This window comes from Acanthopagrus latus, chromosome 21 (assembly GCF_904848185.1).
Source record: "Acanthopagrus latus isolate v.2019 chromosome 21, fAcaLat1.1, whole genome shotgun sequence".
In the NCBI taxonomy this organism is placed as follows: Eukaryota; Metazoa; Chordata; class Actinopteri; order Spariformes; family Sparidae; genus Acanthopagrus; species Acanthopagrus latus.
This window is the reverse complement of record NC_051059.1, coordinates 20,186,315-20,212,558: the sequence shown is the minus strand read 5'-3', so window position 1 is coordinate 20,212,558 and position 26,244 is coordinate 20,186,315. Positions and strand designations below refer to the sequence as shown.

At 43.1% G+C, this 26,244-nt stretch overlaps 1 long non-coding RNA gene across 9 annotated transcripts; it reads right to left on the bottom strand.

Moving 5' to 3' along the window:
• Window positions 1-8,722: 8,722 nt before the first annotated feature.
• Window positions 8,723-12,717, bottom strand: LOC119010590. 9 transcript variants are annotated; one of them, XR_005072008.1, is made up of 9 exons: window positions 12,566-12,717; window positions 11,714-11,798; window positions 11,397-11,423; window positions 10,883-10,985; window positions 10,232-10,356; window positions 9,997-10,137; window positions 9,814-9,877; window positions 9,318-9,491; window positions 8,723-8,969 (listed from the first exon to the last, which is right to left on the bottom strand). It is a non-coding gene; the product is annotated as an uncharacterized LOC119010590 (long non-coding RNA). The 9 variants fall into 9 exon arrangements; XR_005072010.1 differs by having other exon boundaries at window positions 8,723-9,491; window positions 12,401-12,717; XR_005072011.1 differs by having other exon boundaries at window positions 8,723-9,491; window positions 9,997-10,154.
• Between the last annotated feature and the right edge of the window lie 13,527 nt (window positions 12,718-26,244).

Genomic DNA, 26,244 nt, shown 5'->3' with positions numbered 1-26,244 from the left:
ACTGCAACAGAAGTGAAAGCACCACGCCTGGCACAAAAGGGCTTTTTTTTTTGCAAACTCCTCAGTGAAAACAGCTGGTTTGGTAGCGCATCAACACATTCCTCTGCCTCCCCCCCACACCCCACCCCGATCTTGTCTTCTCAGGCAGGCATGCTAAGAGGACAGGTGTGAGCCCATTGCCTCCGCACATGCACACAGCGGGATCGGGATTTCAATAATGTCATTCAGTGGTGCTGAATAGGAGTCAGTAGGGGCCCCGTTCTGTCCTGCGCCTCTGGTTGACAGACGAGCAGCCGTGTCTTTGTGCTGAGCCGAGGGGCCCCGGATCACTCAGCGCAGAGGAGGAGGTGGAGGAGGAGACGGCTGGTGGGGTTTATGGGGGTTTTTAGCAGCGGCAATCACCGAAGTCTGTAGTCACTTAGTGAGGACAGGAGGAGCGGGAGGTGGAGGAGGAGGGAAAGGAGGAGGAGCAGTGGCGGTTTTTGTGGGGCTGAAATGGTGGCAGCCGTCGAGGCTTAAGGTCATGTGTCAAGTCAGCGCTCGCTGCTTTCGTCATAGCAGATGGAGTTCTGGTGTTCCGCTGTTTATTTCAACTCATTGTCTGTTGCTGCTGTACATCCACTTTACTGTTGGTACTCTTTATTTTACTTCTCCTACATACACAATATGAGCCTGTTGAAAATAAACCTGTTCGCTGGCATCCATGCAAACGTGCATATATGTACGTGTGTGTGTGTGTGTGTGTGTGTGTGTGTGTGTGTGTGTGTGTGTGTGTGTGTGTGTGTGTGTGAGTGTGCAGGGCAGGGGTGGGGGTGATCCCACCTGCTGAGGACCATACAAAGCTTCGCAGTGTCGACTTGCAACAATGGCCCCGAAGCTGCTGCTCCTGCTGCTGCCTCGGAGCCTGCTCCTTTTAGAGAACTTTTCTTTCTTTCTTTTGGCTGCGACCACAATAAACACTCTAAAAAGGATCGCTAAACCCAATCTGCCAGGGGTCATATGAATATTAATACATGGCACACGCAACTGCTGCCGCTGCTGCTTGAGCTCTTCTAATGCATCCTCCTTTACAAAGCTTAGTCTGGTTTTCCAAATCCTATGCGGCTTGAAGCGCAGACACCTATTTAGTTAAAAGGTCAAGTCTATTGAAATCATTACAGCACCAGAAGTACAGACCAGAAGAAGCCAGAGAGAATGTAATGTTGTTGTTGTTGATACCTACTTGAGATATTTCTAGCTTACTGCCAACCATGAAAACTTTCGTAAATCTTTGTATGCCTCTGAGGCTGATCTAATCGGACATGTCCTCTCTAATCTAACAGCGAAGCACATGTGAGATGAATATTCTCTTTTTATCTTAACTTTTTTGATCCTCTGTTTTTCTCTATGTGCTTTAAGTGCTTATCAGCTTTGCCACCTTTAATTTGTCAAAACAATTTTATTTGCCCTACCTCATGAATCTACTATTTAGATGTGGATACAGCACCAATGGTTAGTCTCACCACCAGTTTTCTTCCAAACAGTCTCCCTTTTAGTATAAACCTTCGATCCATGGAGGTTTTATTTTCGTAAAACTTTCTTTGAGCCCAGAAAATGATTTTAAAGGTCCCAGAAACAGTGGTTGCGTTTTATTTTTTAACGACAACGTGCCAGCTACGGTTCGTGTAAGTTTGTTTGTATGTGCTAACCACTTCACATCGGACTGCTTCAGTAACGGGGGTCAGTACAAAGCTGGCTTTGCCTCGACACTGACCCTCGCAATTCTAATGGACTGAAGTTAAGTAAATCGAAGATGGAGACAGATGCTGAATTATATAGAATATACCTTGTGTCTAATTTATGTCGCATTAAACCAGTCATACGCACAGTGCTCGACAACTGTCTACAATCTGTGGTCATGTTTTTTTTTTTTTTTTCCAGTGTAAATAAATAATGTTATCAACTCAATTGAGACATCATTCTCAGCTTCGACCACCTAGGTAACTGGGATGCACCATTATTACTGATGTTAGAGGCACTAAAGCTAGCTTTAGTCCAAGGCTTGATAGCAGGCCTGTTGTGCGATTGTGTCGCCTGTTCTGCAATTACTCCTCACAACTGCAAACTGGTTTTTGACCTTTTGTGTGCAGACGTTGTATACTGCACGTCAGTCCGTCCTCTGCTGCTCTTGAAGTGTTTCCTGATTTGAACCGAGGGTATCTTACGCCTCACAGATTGGAAAGCCGCGAGAATTAAAACTAACTCTGCTTGACTTCCCTCCCGGCGAGTCATGATGAGCAGTTCCTCGTGTTAAAATTTCCCCATGCGTTTAGTTTCATAGTGATTTATCATTCTTATTGTGAACTGGGGGGAATGAACAATGAAACAAAGACCTGCTGTGAGAGTTTGGGAAATGTTATCTGAAATCGTCTGATGTATCACAGCCATGCTCGCACATACATAAGGCCATCTAATCGCTGGTGATACTTGGGGCTAACTCTCTGAACCATATTTCTAAATACAGTTTGAGCACAAGTTTTCACAGTATCTCAGACAGACTCGGATGAGTCAGTGTTCTTGCGGGGAGTGACTAAAAGCAGCGAGACACACCAGCTGCGGAGCTCTCACGTAACAGAGTTTGTTTTATTAAAGATATGAAATATTTAGACTCCCTGTAAGTGTGATTGTGTCACAGCCTGGCGTACTTAGAGAGGTTCGCTGATGAAAAGCAACACATTCGGGGGGAACGAGGAGAGCTACTTGACTGGCAGACAGTCAGAGAGGCACAATGTGCTGTACATTTGAGAAGACGGGCCGGTAGCTCTCGAGGATGAGAGAGAAAAGGGAAGGAAGTCTGTTAATGCTTCATAATGTCTGTATAAACCACTTAAACCCCAGATAGCAGACATTATACGTAAACTCTGAGGCTTCAAAATGCATTAGGAGTTCACTGACTGCTGCATTAAGTTGATCCTTGCGTTGATCGTGCTCCCCATTCATGTTGCTTTTCTGCGAGACATCACTTAAAGTATCAAATGATTCGTGCAACCCATTAAGACCACACTGATCCATTAACCAGAGGATGATGATAGCGGGGATGGCAGGTGTGGTGGCAACCCCTCTGTTGTGTAGGCAGATCACGTCTGAGCTGTGACATCATTGCCTCTGTCTCTGTCTCTCTCTCTCTCTCTCTCTCTCTCTCTCTCTCTTTTTCTGTCTCCACGCCTTGCCCTCTATTTGGTATTCTGCTGCCGTGTCTGCTCCGTGAGACACCGCTCTATTCCCAGCTTGGTATGAAGTAGGAACAAGGAAGAGATGGAATGAGAGAAAAAAAGAGAGAGAGGGAGAGAGAGTTGAGATGCATGAATGAAAGAAAATTTGGGGGGGGTGGCATAAAGGTCAAAGCGAGAGAGGAAAACGGGGAAGTTGAAGCGATGACGATGGAGGGCGATAGATTGAGGGAGACAGGCAGCAGGCGGAGATGGAGAGAGGGGAGAGATGGAGCGAAGCAGAGAGAGAGAAGAGAGGGGAGGGGGGTGGGCTGAATTACAGAGAGAAAACTGTGCACCCAGGCCTCAGATTTTTATTCACCAAAGAAGCACCTATGGGACCTGCCTGTCTGTGTCTGTCTGAATGCATGGACGGTCGGCTGGCTGCGTGTAAAGGAAGCTATTATGTGTGTCTCCCCTCCTCTGGCATCTTCCTCTCTCTCACTGGCTGGCACAGCAGAGCCTCTGTGCTGAGAGAGGCATGATGCACACTGTCATCCTGTCCTCCTCCATCATTCATGCATTCCCTCCTGCTCTCTCCCCATCTAGGCTAGCCTGCATTCATGGGCGTGCTAACAGTTTCGAGCACCGTACACCAAATGTTGGGCTCACATAAATGCTCACTCCTCAGCGTGAGGAAAAGCTGATCTCCTCTAATGCAAACGACGAGCGTATTTTGTTTGATTGCACCCCCAAGGGCAAGACGTTATGCACACATTCACAAAAGCAAGGATGCTCTGATGTAACATCTATTCAATCAGCAATGAGAGGCCACTCCACCTCGGCATCTGCTTGTTCACACACAAGGACACTGCTACCTATTCATTTAGGACAGTTAACGAACGCTGCCGTACTGGTTCCAGTAAAGTGTGTTTACTGGCAGCCACAACTCATTCTAACCTGATTTTCAACCTGCGTCGATCCACGCTGACGGCAGATGCATGACGCACTTCATCTGGAGATTGTATTGATTGACAAGTCGGTGACTATCCCACACTATTGATCTGGTTGGTGAGCCTCAGTGCTTTGTTAAACAAGCTCGTATTCTGGGAATTTAACTTGGATATGTTTGGAATTACTAAATTAAAAATACCTGATGTACAGTACAGTAGTTTGGGCAAATAAACATTAAAATGTTGTTTTTGTCGGTGGTAAACACAGACGAGGGAAGTGTCTGACTTTTATTCCGATCGTGTTCAGCGTCATTCGGCGACTCTCTCGGTCTGGAGTATCAGGCGACTTGATGAAACGCACTGTTACCGCGGTAACGCTGGAAACACGTGGGATATTGTGAGAGCACAACAAAACACAATAAAATGTAACAGACATCTGGTCAGTTTTCAAAATTTTGAAGCAAAAATGATTCTTTCAAAGCTAAAATCAAATTCTCGCAGTGATCTTCTTAAAGCAGTCAAGACGTGTGAAGTGAGATTAAGGATTTAAAAGTCTCGCTTCGTGCCTCTCCGGGGTCATGATGTGAGGAATGGTTTGATCACTCGAGCTTATCTAACAGAGTTATCGAAACATAAAACAATTGGCTTTTTCATAACGAATTAACCCTTAACTAATGCTGTGCCAGGTTTGAGATTATTATTCCTCAAAGGAAATGGGTTGAGCTGAACCTTATTGTACGGTGGCTGAACCTTTTGTTCTCTAAATTTGAAATATGTGCTTGCGGGACTCCTCAGACAGATGTGCTCTTGGTCTTTGTGAGGATGCAGAGGAGCAACCCGCCGCCTGCCTCAAGTAGAGAAAACACATGAAAACACGTGACATCGCTGCAAAATGATCCAGCTAATCTTTGCATCCCATATTTGTGGTGTCTTGCATTGCTAATGCTAAATCTGACCACCGTGTGTTCGTCCTCTCTTTTCATTGGACGCTAAAATAACAGCAGTATTGATCAGTCATGAGTCATGTGTTTAATCTACAGAAGTACCTCGAGGCACAATGGTATCTCCGTGCTTTTCGTTCGAGTCAAATATGTGATGATTAAGCGTCCGTGCATGGCAGCATTTACGTACAAGGCCCACGTCTGTTTGCTTCTGGATGCATTATGTAGAGTCATGCTGCACAAACACACACACACACACACACACACACACACACACACACACAGGCACACTCACTCGCATCCTACTGACCAACTTACAGCTGCTATGGCAACTGGATCATAACTCTTCCTTTTTTCCCTTTCTCTTTCCTCGAGGAACACGCTGTGGGTGTGGAGGGCCGAAGCAGCCGACAGCCATTCTCCTTACTTTTGCCATCTCCTTTCCAGCGAGTTTCTGCCGTGAATTCAGCGTATTTGTCACGCTTTCCTGCTTCCATGAAAGCGTTTCTGTCCTCTAAAAAGGTCTCAATCTGACTTAGTGTTGTTGGTTGTGTGGTCAGCGGTTTAGCCTCTTTTCCTCATTTTGTATGAGACAAAAAAAAGTGGCGTAATTTAGACGGAAATCCACCGCAGCCAGAGTGTGGCATTGTGGTCTGGATGATTAAGTGTGACAATTACTCATGATTACTACACTGAGGTGACTTTAATGTTGTTTAATATGCTCTGGCGGCACAAAGGAACTGTTGAAAAATGCACTAATGCTCTGTCTGACATGTCTAAGGTCACTCTCCGGACACATAACTGACGCGTACAGTACATTTCTTTATTGTGAGCCGTTACATGCTGTTCCCCACCAACACAGACTCTCACAATGTCGCCGCACGCCGACCAAGTTGCACCAGAGCTCGACTACTTCTAGATGCTGTGGGTGTTCTCTCTTGTCGAGTGGAATGTCTTATTCTCAGTGGGCCATTTTACGTAACTCATAATCATCCTCATTATTGTCCCTCCTCTTGCATAACGCAGCCGTTCTGAGCCGGCGGATCATAAGAAAAAGGCTTCCTTGAGAATTACCTCGGCCGGGTGGTAACAAATCAGGTGAATGAAAAAAACATGTCACTGTGTTTGTTTTATCTTCACTGTGCAATCTTTTAATAAAAAAAAACAAGATCTCGCATCTCGGGGATTAGATTTCCTTCTCCACTGCCCTAAAGCGGCTGCACGTAACTGAAGGATAATGAGGATGAACCTTATCAGCAACTGTGCAAAAAATGTTGGCAGGTGCATAGCAAAGGAAAGAAAAAGGGGCATGAAAGCATATTTTTGAATGTTTGCAAGGTGGTGGGGCAACCTGAAGGCTCAGTGCATGCTGGGAAAGGCTCCAGCGCCATGTGACACTGCACAGGACAGGCAAGCACAGACACCTGATGGATAGTTTACATTTCTCTTTGCGAGTGGATGCCAAACTTTGTAGACATACTGCAGTAATATTCCGGTGATCTCCGTGGTTGCACTGGTGTTTTCTATTATTTATTTGCAGGGTGCAGTCAAGCTTTGTAATTACTGTGCTACCTTTGGTATATAATGAGACCAGGGAATTTGACCATCTGCCATCCTGTGAAAGGAGTTGCTCTGAATCGCAATATTTCCTTTGAAATTAAAAGTAAATTAAAAACTACTGCGCATGTTCCAACTGCGGCAAAATTTACATTTACAAGAATTCCCCCCATGACGATATTATCACAGAATCAACAGAATGTGTTTTCTTCGATCCGCTGTGTGTTTTGTCTCTCTTAAAATAATAGCGTGGGTAGGTAGAGAGAGTCTGTAACCATTGCTGTACACAACTTTACGAAAGGAATGATTACACTTTGCAGCTACTGTGACAAAGCAATAACTGCAGGAAATATGAATTATCTAAGAGGCAATTTATATTGTTTTGTTAACCTAATACCAATTTTCATCTCGAACCATCACGATTACCGTCAGTATCTGTATATCCTCTACAAACAACAGCTACAAACAACAGCGATCTACAAAGAAGAAACAATTTTTGTGTTGTATTTATGTGACAACAAGAAGTGCTTCTTTCCCCTGAACAAAATGTTCGAAGGAAGAATAAGTTATAAAATTGTAAACATGTGAGCCGTCCAACGCTGTATTCCCTCAATGGGAAAGCAATCATTCATCACACCGCGGAAAAATTGGCACTTACAGTGACATTTCCAGAGACGCTCATTCACAAGACAGCCGACGCAGCCGTCACAGCGGGAGTCTTAAGTCCCCACTCCCAAACTTGGCTGAGCGATTCTATTTAAATGCCGCAGCTCGAAAGTGGAGCTGAGTCAGATCAACATGTGTGATTTCTGTCTCAGACCCCCCCGACGTCACATGTGCGGAGCCGCTTGAGAGCGTTGCTGCGAGGAGTTCACACCAGCCCACCATAGATCATCAGCCCTACATGAGGCCGGCCTCATGATTCACCCGCAAAGTGTGAAACACAAACACAAAACCCAGCAACACACACCCACATGCCCCCTCCCTCCATAATAAAACAGTATGGGGTTCAGCGTGCTGTGAGGTCTGCGGGCAGTCTGGTCTCAAGGAAAACACTAATTACTCTTAAATAATTCAAGATTCGAAATATTTATATACAAACATCAAACGTGGCGACGGGATGAGACGTTACACTGGAACATCTGTAACATTTCTGGCCTCACCTAACTGTCGCTTCAACAGACAGGATGTTTAAACTGTGTTACTGTGTAGGGTGTCAGTTACAAACCTGTCTTTAGTGCAATGTGACGGGACAGAGATGCAACGCTCGTGTGATATTTGGCACCTAACGTGTGAAAGGTAGCAGTGGCTCTGCAACATGTGAGAAAACAACCGAATGTAAACACAGCCTTAGAAGGATGAATGAACGGGTGGGAAACATTTGTCTCGAGAAGGACGCCCTCCCTGTTAGCTCACGATGCAGAAATAGCTTTAGAAATAGCTCTGTGATCAATGCTGGCGAGCTTTTCGAGATTCAGTCTGGGGCTCTGTGGCGGCTGATAACCCTTTCCTTTCTTAATCCTGTTTCGGCACAGTTTGTGACATAATAACACATCTGGTGCTGCCTGTATGCATTTTGATAACATTCAGTGGATTCTGTGCTCTCGGTTGGTGCACCTGACAGACAGCAGCAATTTATAAGCTAACGTTACTCTTTTTAGTGCCTACGTCACGAGTGCGATAGGTGGCCCGGGTAACGGCCTAGTCTCTGACACAGTTATTTTCTCATTACCTGTAGAGCTTCCCCCAGGTAGAAAACCCTGCACCACACATTCAGTCATCATAATCCACGAAGTTAATTAAAAGTGTAGCACGTCTCATTAATAACTACACATTAGGCTCTTAATTTACGTGTTCGGACCATCGTGTTTTACTGCTTGTCTTTTAACATTACAGTGAAGGCTGACAATGATGACCGGACACAACAACTTCGACAGTTTCACAGATCTACACACTGCAAATCAACTGCCAGTTTTATAATCCATGTGTGTGATGACATGCATGTAGTAAGAAGCTTTGAAAGAGAAAATAAAAGAAGTTAGTTTATTTCTTCATACAGAAAATGTCTACATGTAAGCTCTCATTACATTTGAGCAATATTTTAATGTGCTGTAGTAGCGTGTACATCAGTTGAGACATGAGTAGCTTTCAGTGTTACAGACATGTTTCCCACTCTGGTTGTGTTAACGTAAGGTGACTGTGTGCAACGGGGCTTCTCGGTTGCACAAAAAGGATTTTCCGAGTTTTGCTTTTTTAAGCTTTGCACCTGGGACTATACCAGACTCAGCGAGAGGGAGGAACCTCAGGATAAATTAGCGGAGACCTGGTTTCTGGAAAATACATCAGAGAGAGAAAAAACAGAGACAACGAGACTGAGGCAGAGCGAGAGAGGAGCAGGTGGTCGCTGGAGAAAACATTAGGGACTCCTCTCAACAAAGTGACTACCCCAGCTTGTCTCTCTCTGTCTCAAACACACACACACACACTAACACACACACTCTCTAACAGTCTCTGGTGTCCAGACACTGACTCGAAAAACTTCTTCTATGAAACTCAGCAAATGCTCTGACAATGTTAACACACACAAATCACAGTGCCACACACACACACACTTTGGCAAATGCAGGACAAATAGGCACTCAGAGGACCTGAATATGGATTAACGCGGCCTGACTCACCAAGAGACACACACTCAGTGTGATTATGGGTTGTCGCATTGCCATGGCAACACATCCTGTAATGCGCTAATGCTGTCTTTCTTTGTGTGTCTGTGTGTTTGTGTGTTAGTGGGTGGAAGGTGACAGTAATGTCACACTTCGCTGTGACAAGGGGGCTGCACAGTGAGAGGTTCGCTGGAAGGAAAAAGCTGGTGTGAGATGACTCGACGGTTACAGCGTGTTACTAATTTTGAAGTCGATGCTGACTTTCAAAGATTTCTAGCAAAAGCCAATATTTCAGTTCTGAGCGTTTAACAAAGAAACGTGTTTAACTCAAGAGTTGTATCTTTAAAGGGGCAGTACGTGGGAATTTTAGTTTTAAACATTCCAAATGTCAAGTACAACTATCAACAGACTGTGATGAAGTTTTGAAGTTATGTCATCGACGTCTATGTATTGTGTTGCAGGGGTATCTAGTGACGTTAGCATGCTAACCAGCTAGTCTTCAAACCTCTACCTGCAGTCCAACGCTGCTGTGCTAGTGGTGTAAATGCCAACGCTGCCCCAGTTGTTCGGCCTACCTGCATGTACAAACATAATACAGTTAGCAGCAGATTGTTTGGAGTTGATCTGATCCAAACTAGTCACCATTTTTGTTACTGTTTTTTCTCATTAATTAATCACTAGGTTGCTAGCTCACTTTGTAAACAGATGACGCCCTCAGTCTAAAACCGGTCGACTAATCTCTGGTTGGTCAATTGTTTCCCAAGCAGCCGTCAGCACGCCTAACACCAGACCTACTGCTGATAATGGCTGTAATTCAGTGGTCTGATTCAGATGTCTGGAAACCAGAAATGACTTCAAATTATTACTTTCAATCAGAGGCCACATTCTGTAATCTGCTGTTTTTGAACAGGGGCCATTTATATTCTCACCCAACGTATTGCTTGCACCGTTGTCACTTTGTGTGCGACGTGAACGTCAGGGAATGAAAAATGGTGCAAGATAAAAATCGGTGACATAGTGTGCTGCAGTGTGGAATCCCGGCTTGAACACTGTGCTGATGGAGGATACAGATACGTCACTAACAATGCATATGTTTGTAAGCAACCAGCATGTGTCTGAATGCATGCCCTGGAAATCTAGATCTTCTTGAACGTAATCTCAAACGTGATGTTTATATGACAGGTTGTTATTTTGCACATGTGCCTGCATGCATGCAAATGTCGCGCACTGATAAGAGCAACCATGCATACGTTCGTATGTGAGCATTTGTCAGTGTCTGTATCTGTCTGCGATCTCTGTCTCGCTGTCATGCTCACACACACATGCGCGCACAGAGGACCACAGCTGTAGTAAAAGCAGAGAGAGAGAGTGTGTGTGTGTGTGTGTGTGTGTGTGTGTGTGTAGTCCTACTGTATGAGTGGAGAAGTCGTGTGTGATTTATACACGTGACAAGTGACTAAGCTGAGGCTGAGCTGACACTATACGGCGTAATAAATTCCACAGGAGTCGCTTTTAACCACCGCCGTGGGGAGAACAGATTCATTAATGATTAGCTCTACTGAAAGCAGACATAGACGCACCTAACGGCCCCGGATGAATATTCATGATGTGTCTGAAGATTCACAAGAGGACATCTTGAGTTTCTTCCCGGCAAAGATTACTGTGGCTCGGACTTTCTGCAGCCTCTCAGAATGGGAGTGATGACAGGAAAAGAGAACATTTTAGAGCTCGACACAGACTGATACAGACTCCCCGAGCTGAACTCTGCCCAAACCTGCTCTCACTTTGGGTCAGTTTACAACACCTTTATAGAGAGATAGTGGGGTTGTAAATACCGAGCTTTGTGGACCAACAATAAAAGACTGTTAATTAACATCGGTTTTATTGAAGTATGATGGATGCGAGTAGGTGGGATTTATTCTGATGATCCTTTTCTGTTTTGGTCTCACCGAAGCAGTTACCATGGCACTGTCTTTCATTGGCATTTGGATTAATGATTACATAATCCCTTGTGTTTGTGTGTGCACTGATACTGGTGACCTGGCTGAAAAGAAATCCCAAAAATTAACACGAGTACGAGTAGAAAAAAAGTACCTGGAATCAGAGCTCCAGAGACGCCTCCTGGCAGCAAAGGTCCACATGTAAAACAAACAAATGTTCTTGTCAGTTCATATCTCTCTGACATATCTCCCAACTGTTGATTCAGTTGGTTCCTCAAACTCGCAAGAGTAAAAGTAAGTGCATAAACAGAACAAAGCAAGAATGAACAACTGTTCTGAAATGATTGTGGTGCTGCTTACTGAGAATAATCAAATTTTGTGTGCTGCCGTGAGCCAGTTCGGAGTCTGATGACATTCAGACTTCCCCTTAAAATGTTCATGCTTTTACTGTGTAACCGAGTTTTCTTTTACCCTTTCACTTCCTTCTTCTCATTCCCTGGAATCTCTGTAATCTGTGAAAGGTCACTGTGTAAAGTATAAATAAAGCACACAGCTCCTGAAACAGAAAGAAAACATAGACAGGAACATTCTTTTTTTAAATCATTTGAGCTTTTTAATAAGATGATCTTTGATGCCAGAGTAGATGAAAACAGACTAATAAAGTTTCATGAGCAAACAAGATCAGCAGACATTTAGAGGAATAAATACCAGTCTTATCTGTCAGCCATCATAAACTACAGCTCTGCCCTCCTCAGCAACTTACTGTCAGCTGCATTCTTAATCTGACAGATACGTAGGTTTTATGAGCTGTTTCGACTGCCCTCAGATGTGTGTTTTGGTAATGATGATTGGCCGTTTAAATGTTATTTCCTACCATGACCCTGCAGTATTTCTCCCTCCGGCCCACTGTTTTTGTTTATACGGGGAAATGCGCGCTGGTAAGGGAAAAAAAAAGAAAAGAAAAAAAAACCTGGAAAGGTTACAGGAAAAGAGGTAAGCCCCAGAGTGTCAAGCAGAGAAACCTTTGGGTCTTTCAAGATAAAGTTCTCACATCGGTTTCACCTTCACGCCCATGCACACGCCCCCGCAAACACACGCGCCCACGCACGGTTCAGATGTGAGGATCCCCTTATTGAAAGATTAATTATGAATACACACAAGTGGGCTGCTCTGATGAAGGTGGCGCCCCGTGGGACAGCCCCGCAGTTTATTGAAATACATCAAAAGGTCGCTGTGAAAATCAGTGGAGGTTGTGACGGGGAGATCCAGAGCTGGGTGTTTTGCTGACTCAAAGAACTATTGTTGTCACTCCTCCACACTCACTTTTTTTTTCATCTGCCAACTGTTTACCATACTGTTAAATGACAGAGCGGCTTATCCAGTTCCTCATCACAGAATTTCCCGTTTTATTGTTGCTGTTAAAAATAAAGTCCAATGGGTTACAGAAACCAAAGTGAAAATGCCCTCAGCTGTTGGACAAAGGACACTTTGTGGAATTAAGAATACATTTTTAAAAAAAAAGCACTTGGGCACGGCTTGTACATCTATGTCATCAGTGTTCCAATGCTGCAGTTCATGGAATATTGATCCTTGTGAAGATCTATCAGTTGTGATTGTTCCCTTAATTAATGTGAAGAGCATTGTCTCTGCTGTCTTGCTCAAGAACACTTAACAAATGGGTCTTATTGCTTCACCCAGAATCATCCATCTTCTTGCTAACTCTCACTAGCATGTTGCTACAGTCGCATTTGGCATAATAGAAACAAGCAGTCTGGTTCAGATAATGTACCTGAGGGATCACCCGAGTAGCGTGCGTCAATACCTATAGATGGGATGAGGGAAAATCCATGCGAGGTAGAGCCATTGTCTTGTTATTGGAAGGTCGATTGTTCATTTCCCCTGATCTGCATGTCAAAGTGTCCTTGGGCAAGATACTGAACCCCAAACTGCTCCTGATGTGCTGGTCAGCTATTTACGTAGCAGCCACCGCCATCAGGGTTTGAATGTATGAAATACTATAAGTCGCTTTGGACAAAAAGCATCTGTTAATGTAAAATACCTCTCTTACTTTGAAGCTCAATTCAGAGGTTGTTCTAATAAATAACAAACTAAACAATTTCTATCAATTTCAGGCTTAAATTACCAACAATTTGGTCCCACCCCTTCTGGTTCAAGCTTTAGCCTGAATAGGGAAATGGATATTATATTTAGTTGGGCAGAAACAGATAACCATGTACTCACTCATCTTTATTTTCATGGTAGCTAATGTTAGCTCACGTTGGGAAGATGTTCACACATTTTTCTCTGTAAGTCACTTCGCTGGCTTTATGACTCTTCTTCTTCGGCAAAAGAAAATTCCAATCAGTTATTTATGACTCACTGAAAAATTACATCAGTGCTTGACTACTCACCCAGCAGCAGATTCAGTGTTACTCGTCGCATTCAATTCAAAGAACAGAGCTGTTGAGTGTGGCCTTCAGCAGCTCTCAAAGCTGGCACACAAATCTTCTCTATGTATAAATTCAAAATAGGACTTTACAGTGGGGTTTGGAGATATTTAACAACAATCTAACATCAGCTAGCTTAATCCCTGTCACTGTATGTAGCATCATCATAACTACATGATGTTACTCCGATGACAAATAAGTATGTAACACGAGCCAACTCATCGACGTGTCTCCTTAAACTGGCATTAAACAAGGTTTTTTTGCTTTAGTGTATCGCCATGAAGTAAGGGTTAATCACCTCCATCAAAAAAGGAGGTTATGTTTTCACCCTTGTCTATTCGTTTGTCGGTTTGTCAGCAGGATTGAACAAAAACTACTGAACGAATTTTAACGAAACTTGGATGGAGGATGGCTCTCAGTCCAGAATAGACCCTGTTACCTTTGGAAGGATACAGGAATGTTTTCTCACTTTCCTTAACACTGTGATTTAGGGAGTTTTTTTCCAACATTTTTGTAATTTTCTAAGGGAATAATGCAGCCCGACTGAGGATTTAGGCTTTTCTATTATTTTTCATGTCTCCGTTATGGAATAAATCTCTGGTTTGTTGTTGGTTGTTACAACTCTCAGAAAAAAACAAAAAATCAGTATTACTTTGAAATATAAGGGGGTTAAAGTTGTCTATTTCCAGTTAGAACTTGATTAATTATGTATGAAATATGTTAATTGTCCCCCACGATCACAAATTGCTCTCAATCTTGCAATAAAATCAACAAATAAACTTACATAACATATGGTTCTTATAGCGGTTAACCGCCAACATCTACAGTATCCAGTTTCTCAAACAGGCTTCGGGATGAGCTCCAGATTGGGCAGCAGACAGAAAAAATCATTCATCATGGTTTCTGCTCTGGGGGCTCACAGGGTTCAAGACCTCTCCTGTAGCAAACAAAGTCATACAACTAATCTAGCTGTCGGCACAGGACAGCTTGAAATACAGCACAATAATCCCATTATCACAGCTCGCTGAGTTTGCTCCCAGTCAGTCTGTCAGTCAGTCAGTCAGGTTGTGGGCTTTCCCCTCATTCCTCGCGGATTAGATTAAATTCTTCTTATCTCTTTATGTGTATTGTCGTCAGCTTGCCTTGGGGTTAGATTTTGTAGACAGTGCAGCAGTGTGCTGTCCTGCCTGCCCCTATTGTGTGCTGATTTGGCTTTACAAAATACTGCCACAAGGAGCTTTATTAATATATATGAATCATGTTAGCTTACCTTAAACTAAAACAAAAAGCAAGTCACGGCCCCATTTGTCTTTCTATGTAAATTCACATAAAGAATGGGGATTTTATTGGCTCATAAATGTCTTTCTCTTTTCTAACTACCTGTGTATGGAGGGGAATCACATGGCAGGTACTTCCCGTGGTGTAAATCAAATATTTTCCCTTCATGTTTCCAAAAATTAAAGCTAATGCAGAAATAAATCTTCGCTGAACCTTGAGTCTGAACATGAGCTTTTCATCTGAGCTGAACTTTGTGTCATGGAGAAACTTGGCTCTTTGTGTGTGTGTGTGTGTGTGTGTGTGTGTGTGTGTGTGTGTGTGTGTGTCAGCATATGTGTGTCAAATGATCCACAGCATGGGAATTCCCCTGTTATCAGTCGGTCTGGTCTGGAATCTCTCCTCAGCGCTAATGTTTGTTTGGGTTTGAGGGGAGCAGAAAGAGAAGAGAGAGTGGAAGACAAACAGGAACGGAGAATTAAAAATACTGCGCACATGTCTCGGCACATCAACTCACAACTTGTGTGTGAGTTTCACTCTTTATCATTTTAATAAGCAGGAATATTTCATAACTTTGAGATCTTTTCTTCCAAGTCTTGACTTTGAATCAGGAGCTAATAAAGTCTCTCTGGGGGACTTCAAACAACCCCCACATAGAAATGGACACAGCACAAAGTGTCCCATTGAGACGTGTGAGAGGGCCCAGGGTGCCTTGTCCTACAACAAGCTCTTATTCTACCACAGACGTACTGGATCTCAAACATACTTGGAGTAGGAGGCTTTTCAGTGTCGTGATTGTCAAACAGAGAAAAGTAGCCCTCACAGATCGTATGGTGAAAAAGAAAAAAAGAGCTTGTCTCGAGGCTTACAATAACACGTCTCAGTGAAAAGTGGAAACATTTAGCTGAAATAGGCTGAGTCTACATCTGACTTTGTGATCTTGTGAGCCGCTGGATCAAAGGACTAATTTATGCCCATACAGAGATTACATTTGAGGTTTTTTTTGGTACTTCCAGCCACAAAACTCCCGTGTGACTTTATGTCACACTTTTACCCAGTTTGGGTACATTTAATGTTCCAAAACCACAAGTTTCAAGCTAAGAAAAGTTTTTTTACAAAAAAATATTTCCCCATGTGATTGTATCACATGATGATCACATGTAAAGATTTTCACCCTGGGTTTCCTGTACTGAGCTACGCTAAAGCAAAAGTTATGAAAGTTTATTTTTGACCTCGGAAATAGTGTACTGAAACAAAAACTCTGTGGAACTGTGCTGGTATCATGTTCCTTTCTATGTCCAAGATTAAGAAAAAAAGTTTCTGTTGCTATCAAAACTGATGAAACTGAACCTGTTAGCTGAAGAAGGAAAACATATATATATTTAAAATATACTCAATAAAGCCAAACTTAAAACAGTCTGATGGTGCATTCATGTGGTGTTTGAATAATCGGAAAATTGTATTCCATTGTATTTAGAACAAAGATTGACTTAGATGTGTTATAAAGCGTTAGCATCAGCAAAATGTAACAATAAAAGGCAGCTTTCTCTTCTTTTTAGTGCCCATGTTCCAGATTAAGTAAGTTGGAAGAAGGACTTCCCCAGTGGAACTGGCTGAAATGCACGTGGAGTCACATCAGACTGAACCAGCTGACTGGGCTGTTTATGTATTTCAAAGATGACCAGTTAGTCATTGGAAGCAGGGCAGCACATCAGAGTCACTATGTGGAGTCTGAACTCTGAAACTGCAGCTTGTGGTCAAGATGTTATAGTCACTGGTGTTAAAGGCCAATCATGAGGTGATGAAGCATTTTTATGTCATCGGCTGATTTAACCAAAATAGATTTTGACCCCAGACACAGAGGAGTTATGTTTATGGCCACTGGATGACCTGGATGTCTCTAATGCCGGATTATACTGAGGGTTTTATTCGTAGGAAATCAGGTTAACACAGAAAAAATTGCTGCCACGCTTGTCCTTTGATGACTCGTTCATGTTTTCAGTCTTGGTGTCTGTCATGTGAGCGAGTGACACGGCTGATGAATGACCCTGATCTGCTGTCATATGAGCAGAGGGGCTGCTGACCTGTCAAGTCTCAATGACCTCATTCAGCTGGCGGTGGGGGTTGTCCATCCCATCACGCCTCCCATCACATGTTGTTGAGCACAGTGTGGTTTTGAACGCATGCTTGTGCTTCTGTAATGTTAAACTTCACTTTCAGCGCAGCAGTTTGGTTAAGACGGTGGCGGTGATGACGCTTTGCAGACCAGCGAATGTGCCGAAAGCAGTAAGACAGACAGTTATGATCGGGATGAGGCACATGTCTGCAAACATAGGTCTCTTTTGGGGGGATGCTGCTGCTGCTGCTGCTGCTGCTGCCTCTGAAATGGATCCTCCTTGCTACACTTGAGCTCATGCATGATGATTGATTCAAATTGCCTCCACGGACAGAATTAATCATCAGTTTACAGTGCAAGCCCGATGAAATCCCTTTAGAAAACTTAATCTGGAGCCTTAGTGCTTCCTCTGCATCACTGCCTTCTGGCCATCTGTTTCCAGGCCCTGTGCGATTCTGTCTCGTCAGCAGAGTCTCTTCCTAGCAAAGACATTAGTGGATTAACAGTCTCTCACACAAGGTGTCTCCACATCGCTCAAGGGTGTGGACATGCTGTTTTCCAAAAGGATGAATAAATGCTGTCTCACAGGAAGCTGGCTGAAAGAAATAAACTATTGGAGGGATAATAACAGTAGTCCAGTTTCTGAGTTGGCTTCCTGGTTATGCGGCCCAAATATGAAACTTTGACGGGTCAAATATTGATGACAGAAAGAGTCATAATTGACCTTGTTTTCAGTTTGAGCAAGTGGCCACCATGCAAAATTGGAAGTAAAGTTTGTGCTCCGTTTGCATAAAGACATACATGCATCCATTTCAAATAATATGACCCACAGTGACCACATACTGCCATGCCTTCCTCATGCTGCCTGGGTTGTTCAGCATTACAACCATAAGAGAGCCAATCAGTCTCGAACCTTCACTTTTCCCTCATCACTGATGAACTCACATTGAGTTCCTCTGCAGTAGCTATTTGGCTCTGTGCCTGGATGAAGTCACATCATACAGACCTTTTAAACCATCAAACGTTTTTAAAACTTCTTCCTCTTGTCCAGTAATCGTGTTTTGCTTGAACTATCGCCGACACTGCTCGACTGCCCCCATGACTAACAGAGGTTCTGCTCTGTTGGTCCGTATCCGTAAGCTTTGAGAAAATGTGCAGACAAAATGAACAGAGGACAGACGGAAGGCTCGTCCCTATCCGAACTGACGCTGAGCATAAATGATCTTCAAGGCTTAGCAGTGTCTCTGTGTCCAGGTATATGCTATAGAAAGTAACTAGCCCAGGCGCCAGAGAAAATCTTGGCATTTAACATTTCAGTTCATATTCATATGTGTAACATATACAATATGTTTATTGTCCATTTGGTTCCCACTGCAGAGCCTGAATAATTTATCTGGAAATCGCTGTTGTCCTGTAAGCACAGTCTTGTAAATCGATCATTCAAATCTAAAGAAATGTAAAGGTTCAAGATATCCGTGGTTTGCAGAAAAGTCATTCTGCCGACTGGGTTTAAAAGTGAGTGTATGTTAATGAGTACTCACATCCGTGCTGATTCAAAGCTTGCTGTAATCAACTTGTATTTAGTGTTTTTTACAACAAAAAAAAAAAAAAACCTCTCAGCTTTTTTCCCAGCAGACATTTGCATTGACACATATGAAAAACAATGTGTCACCAGAAAGTCAAATATGCCTCTGACTCACTGAGGGCAGGACAGAGATGTTGGATGAATCTATTTGCAATACTTTCCACGTATTTGTGGATGCAACATGAGGCCAGATTCACTGCTTACTATGAATTCACAGTCTCCGGAACGAGATGCGTTGTCTCGGCGGCAGAACTGGCGTTCCAGTCACACCTGTGTGATGCTGATTGTTCCAACAGAAGCCAACTGAAATCCTCCAGCTGCTGCTGATAGCATGTTTGATTGATGGAAAAACTCTCACCGCACCACGGACGTGTTTTTATTTTGCTCTGTCTCACAAGTTTGTTGTTGCGTGGGCACTGTGTCTGGCTTCCTCTGCACCTGACAAACAGGAAGGTATGTGTGTGTATGTGTGTGCATGTGTGCGTGTGTGTGTGTGTGTGTGTGTGTGTGTGTGTGTGTGTGTTTACCACAGGATGTCAGATAATCATAGATGATCTTTCCACGAAGTTCAGCACACCCACTGTAGCCCCCAGTGACTTTTCAACTCTATAAATAGTTTCTGTTTCTATGTCTACACGACTTTGTTGTGTGTGTCTAAGTGTTACTCTAGCAAGTGTATGCCCACACACACACACACACACACACACACACACACACACACACACACACACACACACACACACACGCACACGCACACAAGACCAAGTGAGGGACAGTCACAGTTTTGACTTGGCTGTGTGCTCAAAGGCCTGAAAGCCATCTGGACAGTTATGTTGTCATTAGCAGAACACAGATCAGATATCAAAGAACTACTCTGCTGTAGGTTTTACTGTCTACTGCCACTAGACTGTCTCATATGAATGGCTTCCCAGACATCTTGAGTGCATGTTTTTTTTAAAAATCTGAATCCATAAGCAGAAGCGCAAAATGAGTTTGGAGTCGATCCATGATGAAGTTTTATCCACATAACTGTTAAATGTTGGTTGTTGTTGTCTTCTTCTTCTTCTTTTTTTTATAAATTAATGTCAAAGTGCCTTTAACACAAGTCAGACTCAAATATGAACTTGTAAAATATGCAGAAGTGGTGAATCAGTCTGGCCACCCCGAGTTTAACCCGAGATGTGGTGAGTTATGATGACAGTCGTGTTGGGGGCAGCGAGAGGAGGCGACACATCTGAAAAATATCTGAAAACAGTTTGAGTCTGAACCACATGACAGAACGGTTTACAGAAGGAGACCTGAAGATCTGGATCTCGTGCTGTTTCAAGAGAAGTTTGTATTAGATGCAGCAACTATCGAGAAATCCCTTTTGCAAAAACACATTGTGTGTTTCTTTTTGGATGCAGAAATTAAGTTTCTGTGAAATCTGCATGTTTCTTGTTTGACATTCTTACTTTTGACACTTAACAGAATAACATTCCTACAATACAGATAACGCTATATATGTTCTCTGGTTAGGTTTAGGCACAAAAAGCACTTAAGAGTTAAGAAAAGACAGTGTTGTGAAAAGTACCCCATATCATACTGGAAAAAAACAGCCAGGTGAATAGAACCTGAAGTCTCTGATAATAAATGTACGAAAGTGCCAATAATAATTCTCTGCAATAAATGTAGTTAAGTACAAGAATTGCCAAAGGATTACCAAAATCAGTGTTTTTTGTTTGTTCTGTTTTTCAAATCTGACTGTCCATTAAATTGATTAATTTTAATTAAACTTTCATCAGGCTCTGATGCAGCATGTCTAGTGCAAAGTAACTCAAATGATCAAATGGATGTATTAAAGTGCAATATTTGTCTCCAAAATGTAGTTGAGTGGAAGTATAAATTCTATAAAATCTGCTTTTTTGGTTTCTTGGAAGACGAGCAGTAAGGAAGTCACCCCCTCCCCGTTATTTACATAAATGAAACCCAAAAAGAAGAATCTTAAAAAGAATAGTTCAGATCCTTTATTTGCCTACATGTGACTGCTTTCAGTGGAATAGTGTAAAAGTGCCACTCCGCCTGCATGAATGCACACGTGTGTTCCTGAATATGAAATCAAACACATTGCGAAACCAGTTGTGAGAACTTTTCCTCCGTATTTTACAGGTGGTCAAACCCCCGCTGGGTCTAATTTCAGTGGCTCTGGATACTTAAGAAAAAACATTTTTAAAAGTTTCTGGAAATAAAAACAATAAAAATGAGAACTAAAAATGGGGAAAGCGGAAGGAAACAGGTTGTGGATGACACCTGAGATGCTTCGAGAGAACTGGGGTTATTTTTGTGCGAACAGATGATGCCTCCCGAGGGAGACATCATTTTTCTTTTGTTAAGGAGGTGGATGGGAAAGCCATAAGTGTAATAAAATCGAGTTGGGAAATGAATGTGCGGATCTGAACAATGCATTAGGATGCACCAGGTCTGAACGCCGAGTCGTGGGAAGGGAAAAGGGTTTAGAGACACTGATGCAAATGACTCAGAAAAGCTTGTTCCTGAGAGGAAACGAGTGTTGGCTTAAACTGTGCAAAAGCCCAAAAAAAAAAAAAAAACCCACCCGCACACACTCGCACAGGCCTTGGCTTGTGGCCTTGGCTAGAATTCATGTGAGGAAAGACCATTACAATAGGCTCACACAGACACACACACACGGGTCTGCGTCACACACACACTGTTGGGGGCTGGGGGAGAGAGGGAACGCTCTTGAGAAAACAGAAGTTACTAATTAGGTAAAATTGTCCCACAGCAGTAAGACGTCTGGCTGAATTCTTCCTCTCCCCTCGTCTGTCTCCCTCCAGATGTTTGACTTCCTGATGCATTTACGTTTGGGTTTTTTTTTTTTTTTTAGTGCTGTTTCATGTTCTGTTGCCACAGCGGGAGATATTTTGGCCGATCATTAGCGAGGATGAATAATGAGCCCGGCTGAAACACCAAAGAGGAAGAAAGAAAGGCGCTGCATGAATAACAGGGAGAATACCTTCGACAGGAGACACGAGATACGGCATGTGTTTTAGCAGATTTCTGCAGAAGGCCTCCATCTGTTTGTAGAACATCTTTCAATAGGAAGTCTGCAGCAGGCCAGAATGACCATGAAATGGATATTGCTCGTTATGAAAAATACCACAACTGAGCATTTCCTCCAAATTAAAAATGGGCCAATCAGAGCTGAGCAATTGTCACTAGACACAGCAGGCCAGGCTAATTGAGGCAAGTTATAAAAGTACTTTCAGTTAAAATGCTCCTGGGTGTGGTTTTCATTTGTTGGTTGTGTGGAACTTCCGTGTTGCTGAGTGGAGACGAGGCACCGGAGAGCGCACAATCCTGTCGCGGAAAATCCGACCTGATCCGACCCGACCTGATTACAATCAACTTAAAAAAAACAGAAAAACAGACGCTATATGAAAAAAAAAAAAAATAAAAATGTGTGAGAGAGTGAAGCTGTACGTTATCTGTGCATCCACAGATGCTTTTGTGTAGGACTGAAACTGCGTCTTATGCCGTGTGGCTGCGGTCCCGTGCACGAATCCGGGGCAGCCCCCTACAGACAATACGGTCTCACATGCATGGTAAAGATGCTAGCATATCAGTGTTTACAGTAACAACAGCCGCTCTGTCTCTTGAGTGTCTTGGTTTTGGTTTTTGGTTAATTGGTTCTTGTTTTGTTTTTTGTAACATTGTCTTGTGTCTTGTTGTCACTTTCTGCCTCCTGCTCACTGGGGGCCAGTTCTGGCCTTTTTGGTGCCCCGATGGCAAGATGAGGATCAGAATCTGAATCTTTTTATGATTTTATGTAATGTCCACAGTGACTTACAATTATGATAACTCACTGATTCAGGCTGCATTGCACTTGGAGGTAGGTGGCGTGCCAGATGTGGCAGCGCTGCTGCTGCTTGTTGCCTGACCCGCAGCTGTATTCAGATGTACGGTACATCCATACTGTTACAGCACTGCATTCAACCTGCGGCCATTGCACTTTATATAAAGTAAGCACGGAACAAACACCTGCATTTAATTAGTGACATGCTTTAACCGTAACATTTCGTGATAATACAAAATAATAACAACAGTAAAGATGATATGAACGTAGCGGTGAGTCAGAGACCACAAGTTCTTCTCTGAACATACGGGCCTCAGAGAGTGGTGTAGATGGCAGATTAGAAGGCGCTTCTCCGGCAGCTGCTGGAGGCTTCTGCAAAAAAAAAAAAAATAAATGTCCTGAGTGCATCTGGACAGTTTATAGAGTTAGTTAGATTTAAGTTAGATTACCGTACAAGCAAAAGCATGCAGCTGCAGCAGACAGAGCGGGACAAACAACTGCCTGCAGCCTGCAGACGACTGCTTGCACCAGTGGTTCAACAGAACACATTATGACCTACTTGTGATTGAGTTTTAGCAAAATAAAAGAGGTTGCATTACAATTAAATAGTTATGGATGCCTGGTCAGTGGATCCCCTCCAGCAGGCGACCGCCAACATGGCCCTGTTGCTCACCTTTGTTCCCAGTGTTGTGTTCCTCCCGTCTTCCTGTGCTCTTCCCCAGCCGGATTACCTCCCCCGAACACCTCGTCACACCAGCGTCCTGCGTTGTTACCCCGCTCTTTGTCGTCAGGTAGCATTTCATTTACAAGACTCAGTGTTGCTCAATGTTCTGGCATCCAAACAATTCAAGGGTCTCGGCAGAATAAAAAGCCTTTATTTAACTCCTGTTTTCATGCAGCACCACAACGCTGAGGGCAAGTAGCCCAGCAAAGCGTTAGCTGCTGAGGATGCTAACTTTATTTCCTGGGACACGCACATTTTAGCCTCAATCATCAATCAACCCATCGAGTGTTTCTTAAACTGTATTTGCAGGCTCTCCCTCTACAATGGATGATAATAGCATTGGCACGTGTTAGCTGACTATGGCTAACAAAATCTGCTAGCTACAATTGTCACTGCAGACCATGAAATATATGTAATACTATTACATATAATTCTACAGTTGTTGGCCAGAAATGTCAATCCTGATCCGTTATCATTGTAGACTAAAGACAGAGCCACAGGGTTTGGATGACGGCTCACTGAAGTGCGCGTGTTTAATAAAGCTCTGTTTAACACCTTATTTACTATCTAAAGTGAAAAAGATGACACAAAACAATACTTGTAGCTGACAGCTCATGATGAAAACATACACAGGAGTCGTCAGTGCCGACGAAGCCAGAGTTTAAAGTGAGATCTCAAGCTCAAACATCTTTTTGGCTCCCTTAAAAACTATAACTGGCCCAGGATTTCTGAATCACCGTGGCTGATTCACTTAAAAGAGTTTGGGTCTGGCAGCACTCGAGTGGATGACATTCTTCTTTGTGCTTTTAATGGGAACCAGAGGGAGGATCGTAAAAAGGAAACACACATTTCCTGTAGGACTGGCGTGTGACGTACATAAGAGTGTGTGATGCTGTCGTCGTAGGCTTTAACCGGCAGGAATGTGACATCAGCAGCAGGATCCTGCATGGAGGATGTGCCGCAGCCAAGACAAACACACTTCGCGGACATCAGAGCCAGTAAAAAAAAAAAAAGATGTGGCCAGGGGTCAGCGAAGCAGCAACAGAGAGGGAAGGATGTCCCCTCCTTTGGGCTCCTTTTACACGCCACCCACACGGCCTTACCTCGCATTCCCCTTCCACAAAGATTTTATAGATCGCAGAAGTAATGAGTGAGTTTTTTTTTTGTCTTTCCCGTAAACATGAGGTAAGAAACATTACCACAATGCGAGCAGTCTTCCAGGGAACATAATCACTTCAACGTTTCCTTTTTAACAGCCGCTTTTTTCTGAGAGACACAAACTCGACAGCCAGCTCACAAAACTTCTCGTTTAGTTTCGGCACTACATTTTTTTTTCATTCTTTTAATTAAGGCAGTTGTAAGGAAACACATGTGAATAAGCGAAGAGTGATGGAGGATGAAGGGAACAGGAAGTAGCTGAACAAAAGAGCTGAACAAAGGCGAGAGGATGAGGCATCGGCAGGTCTGCTGGGTCAGTTTGGAAAAGGTTTGCCAGGCTCGAACACGTCTGTATCCTGACTCAAGAAAAGGGAGATAAAAATATCAGGTCCAGAGTACGAGATATCAGCACGATGACAGTCTGAATTGACAGACATAGGGCATTGATTACTTTATCCTGTTTTTTTTTTGTTTTTTTTTATCAGAGTGGACAACACCTAGCCAGAGATGTAGCAAATTGTGACAAATTGCACAACATGCTCATTCGCTGATCAATAGAAGGACAGACTGTTCTTCTGTAAACACGGCGAAGCCAAAGAGGAATGATGCCGTTGGCGCGTCAGGGTGGAACTCTCTGACAGTTGTTTTCTATCAGGCCTACGCGGTTTGGCGTGACACGAGACAGCAAGTATCATGCACACCACTTTTGAAGGCCGTTGTTTGCTTACGTTCCTGTTCCCAGAAGTTCCTGGCACATTCCCCGTGACATCGCACACATTGTGAAACACGGCAAGCGATGATTGGCCGAGGACCAAGTCTATCATGTCTCTTCGCCAAGTCACTGCAAGAATCTGCAACTCCATAAGCACCTGATCTGACACAGACACTCAGAGCACATCGATAACACAAAGGGAACGCTAAAATATACTTTAATATGCTAGGTATCTATAATTTCTTTTAGATGAATTTAAAGGTGCAATATGTGAGACATCCACCTCTTGAATACATGCTGCAAACAAATGGTGTGTGACTGCTAACTGCAGCTACCTTGTTAGCTTTGCTTGGAGGGATACTGAAGGCTGAAAGTGCATGCTGGGGCTAGCTTAGCTTAGCATGCTAACTACAGTAGGTATCTCTTCAATGCATTACGCAGATGTCTTTGGCATAATGTCAAAACTTTATTCACATTCTGTTGATGATTTCAGTTTTTTTTTTTTAACAAGAATTGTTACATATTGCACATTTAAGATAAATCTGGCCAATTTTAGTTTTAGTGGAGCTCAAGATTTTAAAGATTGTGTCCAAAATCACTGGGTTTTTTTCTTTTGTTACACAGCTCTTCCAGCTTCGTTGTCACAGGCGTGTCCTTCCACAGGAAATGATTCCAGATCTAGCAGTGGGTGGGTGGCTCACCATGAAATCATGCAACATATGAGGGGAAAATGTGAATTATACACGTTACAAATATAACAGAGTTAACACTACACTTTGAACAGAAGGTTAATGTGAGACTACAGTGTGAATACTTAACTCTCTCTCACACACACAATTGCCAAGTATTCCCACTGTTGGAGCATCTAATTTAACAAAAGTAAGACAGGATGAGGAATTTCTTTGGGAACTTTTCATGTTGCTAATTATCCACATGTATCACAGATTTGAAATGTAATGTAATATCAACTTTCTGTAACGATGCGACAACTAATGAAGTCCAGCTAACATTTCTTAGATTTGTACTGTGGGTGTCAGCAGCCGTATCCAGACATGTTGTGACATGCCACAGCCTCCCTCACATACACTGCACAATCCTCTTCCCGATGACACAGTGACCTCATTTAGATAAA